At 41.8% G+C, this 10046-nt stretch overlaps 1 non-coding gene across 1 annotated transcript; it reads left to right on the plus strand.

Moving 5' to 3' along the window:
• The first annotated feature begins 379 nt into the window (after positions 1-379).
• Positions 380-488, plus strand: LOC136511754 (small nucleolar RNA R71). The gene has a single exon (XR_010772827.1). It is a non-coding gene; the product is annotated as a small nucleolar RNA R71 (small nucleolar RNA).
• The last annotated feature ends 9558 nt before the right edge of the window (positions 489-10046 follow it).

Here is a 10046-nt window from a genome sequence, read left to right on the forward strand (position 1 = left end):
ACAAAATTCACATCCTCATGGGTCTCAAGACAGTTATTCCTAAATGCCCAGTGCTTCCACACACTTCACATGTCATGCGAGAATCATGAATGTGCATGACTTCTTGCTTCTCATTGGCTCGATCTTCAAGCTTCTTCATCAGCAAGTCCATCTTGGTAGATAGCATTCTACTTCCTTGAGTTGATGTATACCTCCACCTCTTTTGCGGGTTTGAGCACGTTCTTCATTCCAACCTTGATTGGAGGCCATCTTCTCTACAAGAGTTGTTGCATCTGGTATGGTGAGTGATAGGAATGCACCTCCAGCAGCAACATCCATAGTCTCATGGGTATTGTTGGTTAGCCCATGATAGAAAGTCTACAAGAGTAGCCAATTCTCCATCCCATGATGAGGACATTCAGCAATATAATCTTGAAAGTGTTCCCATGCCCCAGGGACAAATTCATCATGTTGTTGCTGAAAGCTTGAGATTCTCCCACGTAGAGCATTGGTCTTGCCTATGGGAAAGAACTTTGCTAGAAAGGCAGTGGAGTAGTTATCCCATGTAGTGTTTCTATCTTTATTGGCGTAGAACCATTGCTTTGCCTTTCCCAAGAGTGAGAATGGGAAAAGGCAAAGTAGTATGGCATCCTGGGTTACTCCTTTGATGGTGAAGGTGCTGTAGATCTCCAGGAAGTGTTGGAGATGTGCACTCGCATCTTCATGTGCCTTTCCACAAAACTGGTTTGCTTGCACCATATTGATGAGAGCTGGCTTAAGCTCGAATCCATTATCTCTGACTTTGACTTTTGGTCTAGTACAGATGTTGGCCGTAGTTGGAGCAGAGAATTCATGGAGAGTCCTATTAGCCATGGCTTCAAATTCTGGTGTTAAGCTTCGCCTTATATGGTTGTCTTCTGACTTTAACACTGAGACTTTCTTGAGCTTAGCTCTGGTCTTCCTAATTAATGCTTCTAGATCTTCAACATAGTTTGTTGGAAGGTCAAAACCGATCCTACATTACCCTTCATAATATACACAAGTAGACAAAACAAGGGTAAGCCTGTTTGAGCAGAGGTTAATGGTTTCTTCGATCACATCAATAAGTATAAGTTTATTAATACTTCCTTTGCTAGTTACCTTCCTCGGCAACAGCGCCAAAAATGCTTGTTGGTATTTCTTAATGTGTCACTTGTTTGAAGTACTTAGCCACCTATCAAAAACCTATATCCCTAACTTTACTAGGTTGTCATCCCTAGTGTTGATGCAGAGATATTTGTTGGTACTACATAGATTACTACTAGAATAACACTAAGCAGTTCTTTATTAATTATGTGACTAGAGAAAATATATATAAATCTATGAAACAAAAGTATTCGCAAGCACATAGATAATATTCCATTGTAGCATTTTACCCGAGAGTATTCTAGGTATCGTTATTTATATTTTTACCACTGGGAAGGTCTAGCATGGATATGTATTGATAACTTATACTATTTGTCGTAGAACCGACCAATTTATAAGAATACAAGTACAATGGCAATCCACAAGCGGTCGCACTATCATACTTGAACCCATATAAACCCGGTAGTCCGTCGAGTACCGCGACGGGTCTCGATAAACGATTTACAACAACCAAGATCGTACAGGATTCAACATACATGCCACATATTACATAAAGTTCACAGATACTTTTCATCATCAGAGTATGAATAAAGGTTATTACAAACCAAGTGTGATAAATAAAGCGGAAGCAAATAAGTTTGAAGATAAAGTTTCCAACATAGTTTGATACAGTGCCAAGCCAGATCACGGTCCACAAAAGCAAAGATAGGAATTACTAAAGAAGCCTGCCCAAGGCTTACTCCTCATCCATAGTAGGACAGAAGCAACTCTTGTAATAACCATGATACACAGTGCCATTTGCAACAATGGGAAAATAAACCTTGAGTACGAGAAGGTACTCAGCTAGACTTACCCGTCATGAACCAGAAATAAAACGACTCCAAGGATTATGCATGGCTGTATAAGTGGACGTAACTTGACAACATTTTCGCATAAAAGCAATTAAATCATGGTACAGTTACCAATTCTTTACCAAGTTAATTATAACTATTCATTTCTAGGTTAGCAACTATCCTATGCCAAACATATGGTATATCATTTAGAAGCATACAATAGTAACCATAGCAGGTATTGAAATTCCCTTTTTATCCGAACCATCATGTTTCATAACACAGTTGCTACGATGTTGGGACTAGCCAAGTTTCTGACTATCCGGGAGAGATGGCGATTCGAATCGATTTCAACCAGCTAGGAATTTATTCCTAACACAAACCCAGATCTACCAGTCACGGTAGTCTTAGGTCACCTTTGGTACAACTCAGGTACACATTTCGTGGGTCTGTACTGCGCCGCACAATCTGGAACACCAGATGCCAGGATGCTCAGGCCAAGCCTGCCCTTGGGCTCAGTCTGATCGTTCCCCAGAAGGAGCACACAACAGAACGGTTCCCGACCTGAGTTGAATTACTCGGCTTCACGGTCGGAACGAGTTATCCGACCAGCTAAGTGAGAGGCATGCGTTCAATCTTGTCAGAAGCGCCAACAACGGTACGGTCCTTAATCGACACAGATGGGGATAAGTCCACACCCAAGACCTCCATGTCTTGTTGCTTCTCTATTGACTTCCCGTTCGGTCTCAATTTACTTTTACCCCATGGTTCTATTCCACGATAGCAGATATAGCCAACCGTGCTCCGGTATCCACCTATATCTCGTAGGTGACAGGACATCACCCAACTTCTACCGGTCTAAGCATGGCTAAGCATATATATTCGATCCTGGACCTATACCGGTTAAAGGTGTAATATCCGGACAAGGAATGTACATGCATCAAGTGGTTTCATTCAACTCTTATAACCTAATGCATCAATCATAAATACGTAGTAAACATTTGTAAATTACTGGGAGACTTATAATGCTCTGGGGCTTGCCTCATAGAAAGGAAGTAGGGCGATGGTCAAGACACTCCGGAAGATCTTCAGGGTTCTGCTCCATGCCTTTGGGAGCTGCGGCTTGCGGATCCTCCTGCTGGTTCCCTTCCTCTGCTTCTTCGAATTCCAGCAATGTGATCTCTTCCTCCGATCCTAGATGCATGAGTATGGCATGAGTATTACGAATGCATATATGTTAACAAGTGCATCAAGTTGATTGAGTAGGTGCATATCTCTTCTCGATTATTACTTAACTACTTCTACAATGCATCGACTATGCCACAATCATTAGCTACTTGTTTCACTCATAACTGGAGTTCTACTAATCCAAAAACAGTGATCCTAGGCTTTCTAGAAAGCTTATCAAATTCTCTACAACTTTGTTATTAACCATTTTTATAGTACACATCAGTTTCAACATGCAACTCATCACACTCTAGAATCAGTCCGGAAACTATTTAACATGCAATATAAAGTAATAACACTTCTACTTCATGTAATCATTCGAAATTTGACAACATAGAATTTACCAACAGTTTAAGCATACCAAATATATTTAAGATAATATAATGGTGAAGCCCAAACTATTTATTTAATTACCTTTATTATTTTATTTAGATATCTAGGTTAAATACTAAACATATATCAGACATACTTATTAAATTCTTAAAAATTTACAATGCCTTACTAATGCTATCAAAGGACTACTACAAAAATTTCATGTCATTTTACCAAGTAGAACATCCTATACAAAAATGATAAGGCAGCAAGGCTTGAAATAGCATAAATGGAAAATCCTATTGAAAAGTGTCAAGCAACAGATTTCCTATTTTTCTTAACATCCATATGGTACTAGGATTACGTCCAACAAATTTCATAAATTTTGGACTCATAAATAATTTATAAAAATTCATGCAACGATTGCCTATTCATAAAATAAAAATCTATAACTATAAATCTACCCATGCACTAATCCTAAGATTTTTACCAGAGTTCATATATGCTAAGACTACCTTACCACAAAAATTTCATAATTTTTGGAGCACAGGAACTCTAGATATAAAATAAACAAATTTGAATGCATTCAAAAGCACAATTCAAATCCCTATTTAAATCTCCAAAAAATTCTACTGTACAAGTCAAAAACATATTTTTCCTAAATACTACACTTCCTAAGGAACACTCACAAATTTATTTCACAATTTTAGGAGCTATCAAACTGAAGATACAAAAATAACAAAACACACTTGAATCTGGAATTTTTGAACTATCCCTAAAACCTAGAGTCGCTGACAACAGGGACCCACGCGTCAGTTGGACCCACGTGTCATTGGAACAAAACAGAGCAGCGGCGCTGCTTCGCATTGCGCGGCTGTGGCTCGTCGACGGCGAGCTTCGCCGGTGATGACATCTATGCTACGTGATCTACGTGACCTAGCGAACCTACTGAGCCACTTGGCCGGACCTATTGCCGACTCTAGAGACGACGACGGTGGCAATGGCGGAGCGGCGGGGCTGGACCACGGCGGTACGCTGGTGTGGGCTACGGTGGCTCGAACAAACGCTGCGCTGAGCATCACTGAGCTGCGGCGGAGCTATCTAGTGCCCTAACGCGGCCTGGGATGGACGGTGGCGACGTGGCCACGGAGACGGGGCTCACGATGGAACTCCGGCGAGCTTGCATGCGTTGCGGTGGCTTACCAAGCGCTGTCAGCGTGAACAGGAGGAGTCAGTGCGCTACTGTGGTGGCGATGGAGCTATGGCGGTGGTGCTGGAGTGGATAGGCGCGAGCTGTGCACGGCTATGGCGACGGCGGAGCTGCGAGAGCTCGACGGCTACTGCTGCGAGGAAGAAAGGCTGAGGCGAAGCAAATGGGGGCGTGGGACAGCTCGGGTAGACGCTGGCAGGGTTAAGGCCGTGCCCAGGCGTGTTGTGGCCTGCGCGGTCAGGGCGTTGGCGATGCGCGGCCGTCACCGCGGACACGTGGCGTTCGCGCTCTGGAGCCAGTCGGCCACCGATCGGCTTTGATTCAGTTCGTCAGTCGCGACATACCGAGCCTAACGACGAGTTTTGACATTCATCTAACTGCTAATCCGTTGCTCCAATTCGTAAACGATCTAAATGACTTTCGTAGTCCTAAGTACCAGCTACAAATGTTGTTCAATCATCTCATGCTAATTCGCAACCGAAACTGAGAAAAGTCATCCCCAAAGTGAGCCTGTCAGTCGGTCAGTGTTCATGACTTAGCGAAATTTGCTAAGTGCTGAAATCAGTGATTTGATGATTTTTGAAATCCAATTTCACACATGTTAGGAGCTGAATCAGTCCAAGACCCAAAAATCAAAGTTGTTCCTTATGTCAAACACTACAACATTGCTTTAGTGAACTCCTCCATGCAAGGTCTCCAACATCTAGTTCCAAATTGGTCAAACATGTCATATTTAAAAGATGAAACACATCAAAGCATGGCTTAATGACCAAACTAGCCCTAGCCCTAAATACCAAAGTTGTTCATAATGATATCCTAAGCATGTTCAAGCAATTTGCAAGGTCATTCAATCACTTTATGTAGTAGTCACTAATAGAGCTATTAAAATTAATCACATGAAATATGCCCTAAAGACTTGACCATGAAAAATGACATTCATGATCCATGTTCCAATTGTGAACCTAATCATTGCCAAAAAAATTTTGGTGACTCAAATCTACCAAGTACATGTTTACATTCATGAACATTTGCATATGTGCAAAGAAACATGCAATAACAAGCAATGTTGCATATGTTTCAATTCAATGTTCCAATTGTAAATGCTTGTTTATGAATGCGTGATGATCATGCTCATGTTATGCAAGTCAAGTTTTGCAAGGCTAACACCCGAGGTGTTACAGCCCCTCCCCCTTATAAAAATCTCGTCCCGAGATTTGCAAGACCTACCATTCTTGGAAAAAGACGGGATAAATTTCTCGCAGATAATCTTCTCTTTCCCACGTAGCATCTTATTCACTATGATTGTTCCACACCACCTTATAGAACTTAATAATCTTACTCCTTGTCACTCTCTCCATCTCTTCCAATACTCGAATTGGCTTTTCTTCATAGGTCAAATTCGATTGAAGCTGCACGTTGGTGGGTGCAATAGCTTCTTCTGGTACTCGAAGACATTTCTTTAGCTGAGAAACATGGAACACATCAAAGATTGCACTCATCTCTGGTGGAAGTTGTAACTTATACGCAACATTTCCTTTTCGTTCCAAAATTTGGTATGGCCCTACATATCTTGGTGAAAGCTTTTTTTTCATCCCAAATCTTTTCACACCTTTCATGGGTGATACTCTCAAGTATACATAGTCACCCACTTCAAAAGTCAGTGGTCTTCTTCTTCTGTCGGCATAACTCTTCTGTCTTGATTGAGCTACCTTCATGTGTTGTTGGATGATACGTACTTGCTCTTCGGCTTCATTGACAAAATCAATACCAAAGTATCTCCTTTCACCGGGCTCAATCCAATTCAATGGAGTTCTGCACTTTCTGCCATACAAGGCTTCAAATGGAGCCATTTTGATACTCGCTTGATAACTGTTGTTATAGGAGAATTCAGCTAAAGGTAACCATTTCTCCCATGAACCTTTTGAAGATATAACACACGCTCTAAGTAAATCTTCTAGGATTTGATTCACTCGCTCTGTCTGTCCTGAAGTTTGCGGATGATAAGCTGAACTTCTAATTAGCTTAGTTCCCAAAGCCTGGTGTAAGTGCTCCCAGAAATGAGCTATGAACTGTGGTCCTCGATCTGAGATTATAGTCCTGGGTACTCCATGCAATCTCACGATTTGGGAAACATATATCTCAGCGTATTTTCCAACTATATACCGTGTGTTCACGGGTATAAAGTGTGCTGACTTGGTGAGACGATCAATAATGACCCAGATTGAATCGTGACCTTGTGGCGTTGTTGGAAGGCCTATGATAAAGTCCATGCTGATTTCCTCCCATTTCCATCCTGGAATAGGCAATGGCTGAAGTAATCCAGTAGTTTTCATATGGACGGCTTTCACTCTACTGTAGTTATCACACCTAGTAACATAGGCTGCGATCTCTTTCTTCATCTTAGTCCACCAAAAATGGTTTCTTAGATCTTGGTACATTTTACTACTACCCGGATGGATAGACAGTTTGGATGAGTGAGCTTCCTCTAAGATTTGATTCCTTAGCTCATGGTCTTTTGGTACCACTAGCCAATCCTCAAACCATAATACACCTCTTTCGTCCAATCTAAAATGTTTGGTTTCTTGCTCTTGCATTTTTCTCTTAATGTGACTTATTCCTACATCTGTCTGCTGTAGCTCTATGATTTTGCCCTCAAGTGAACAACTGATTGTGATATTGCGTAGTACAGTAGGATGTAGCAAGTTGAATCCATCTTCTAATAATGCTTCCATAGTGTTGCAATGGGACTTCCGACTAAGTGCATCGGCTACTACATTTGCTTTACCCGGATGGTAATGCACTTCTAAATTATAGTCCTTAATCAATTCTAACCATCTTTGTTGTCTCATGTTCAGTTCTGGCTGGGTAAAGATATACTTGAGACTTTTGTGGTCCGTATAGATATGACATACATTGCCCAATAAGTAATGTCTCCATATCTTTAATGCATGGACAATGGCTGCAAGTTCCAAATCATGTGTAGGGTAGTTGACTTCATGTTTTCTCAACTACCGAGAGGCATATGCAATTACTCTCCCTTCTTGCATAAGCACACATCCCAAACCTATTCCTGATGCATCACAAAATACATCAAAAGGCTTTTCAATGTCTGGTTGTGCTAACATAGGTGCTATAGTCAACAAAGTTCTGAGGGTGTGAAAAGCTATTTCACATTCTGGTGTCCATTTGTACTTCTCATCTTTCTGAAGTAGTCTGGTCATAGGCTTAGCTATCTTTGAGAAATCTGGAATAAACCGACAATAGTACCCTGCTAACCCTAGAAAACTCCAAACTTCATGAGCCGAAGTTGGGGCTTTCTAATCCATGACCTCTTGTACTTTTGATGGGTCTACTGAGATTCCATCTCTTGATAAAATGTGACCTAAGAAAGGTACTTTGCTCATCCAAAATTCACATTTGCTAAACTTGGCACATAGCTTATGCTCCCTCAGTCTGGATAGGACAATCCTCAGATGCTCTTCATGATCTGACTCATTTTCTGAATAAATCAATATGTCATCGATAAACACGACCATGAACTTGTCAAGTTCGGGCATGAATACCGAGTTCATTAGGTACATGAAGTAGGCTGGAGCATTTGTTAGTCCGAAAGACATAACCAAATACTCATATAAGCCGTACCTAGTAGAGAAAGCAGTTTTAGGTATATCCTCCGGTCTGATCTTTATCTGATGGTAACCTGATCTCAAGTCAATTTTGGAGAATACCTTTGCCTTTGCTAGCTGATCGAACAAGATGTCGATGCGGGGCAACGGATACTTGTTCTTGATGGTCACAACATTGAGTGGTCTGTAATCTACACACATTCTCAGTGACTTATCCTTCTTTTTCACAAACAATGCTGGACATCCCCACGGAGATGAGCTAGGTTGGATAAGACCTTTGTCCAATAGATCTTGCAATTGAACCTTAAGTTCTGCTAACTCATTGGGTGGCATTCTATAGGGCCTTCTGGATAGGGGTGCGGTACCTGGCACTAATTCGATCTTAAATTCCACATCCCTATCCGGTGGTAGACCTGGTAATTCCTCTGGAAATACATTCGGAAACTCACAAACCACTGGGATATCACATATTGTGGTGGCTTGGATAGCACAGGCTAAATGTTGGGGTTCGAAATCGCGGGAGAGTGGGACTAGAAAAGCATTCCCTCCCATGGGTTCTCTCAGCATAATAGTGCGTGTGCTAGTGTCAATAAGAACACCATGATCCTTCATCCAATTCATGCCTAAGATTACACTTATTGACAACCCGGGCAATATTATCAAATCCGTGGCGTACTCCCTCCCTTGTATCAAGATGAGTATATTTTTTACTATCTTTTTTGTAGTAACAGTTCCCCCTGCTGAACTTATGTTAAAACCCCCTTTACTTACTTCAATTATTTCTTGATCATGTCTAGATGCAAATGCTTGACTCATAATTGAATGAGAAGCTCCCGAACCAAATAAAACAACAGTGGGATGCTTGTTGACGAGAAACATACCAGCCGTGACAACTTCTCTGGCGGGCACTTCCTCCACAACGGTATAATGCACTTGTCCCTGACATGCCCTGGCATTCACCTACCTCTAATTATTCTGATTTGGGTTGCCATTCCTCTTGGGGTGGGGGCACTCCTTGGACCAATGACCCAGTTGGTTGTAGTTGAAACATGGTTGATTACTTCTGAATCCAGTGGAGCTGTCCTGATTGTCATTTCCTTTTGGTAAGGCAATAGTGAACGCCTTACGGAATGGTTTTTGTGGCCTATTATTCTGAGCTTTCGGTGGTGGAGGCCTAAACTTGGGTGCAGGTGGACGGAATTGTGGCCTAGCTATGATAGGCGCTTTTGACTGGAAAGATCCGGATGCACCGGCCTCATATGTCCTTTTGCGACCCTTAGCAACTGCATGCATGTTGTTGTGGTTTTCTTGAGTCAAGGCATCACTAATAAACTCATTGTATGTGGCACATCTAAAATTTGCCATAGTCTTCATTAGTTTGGTACCCAAGCCTCGCTTGAAACTCTCTATCTTTTTCTCCTCAGTATCCACGAAACTTGGAGCATATCTTGACAAGTTGTTGAATGCGTGCATATATTCTATGAGTGACTTTGTTCCCTGAGTGAGCCTCATAAATTTGGTTGCTTTCATGCGCATCAGGCCCAGGGGAATATGGTGTCCCCTAAAAGCTAGCTTGAATTGTTCCCAGGTCACTCTCGCATTAGCGGGCAAAGACGACAGGAAGTGCGTCCACCAGATTCCTGCTGGTCCTTACAATTGATGAGAAGCATACTCTGCTTTCAGATGCTCCGTGACCCTCAACAGACGGAATTTCTGCTCAATGGTATTCAGCCACTC

This window comes from Miscanthus floridulus, chromosome 1 (assembly GCF_019320115.1).
Source record: "Miscanthus floridulus cultivar M001 chromosome 1, ASM1932011v1, whole genome shotgun sequence".
NCBI lineage: Eukaryota > Viridiplantae > Streptophyta > Magnoliopsida > Poales > Poaceae > Miscanthus > Miscanthus floridulus.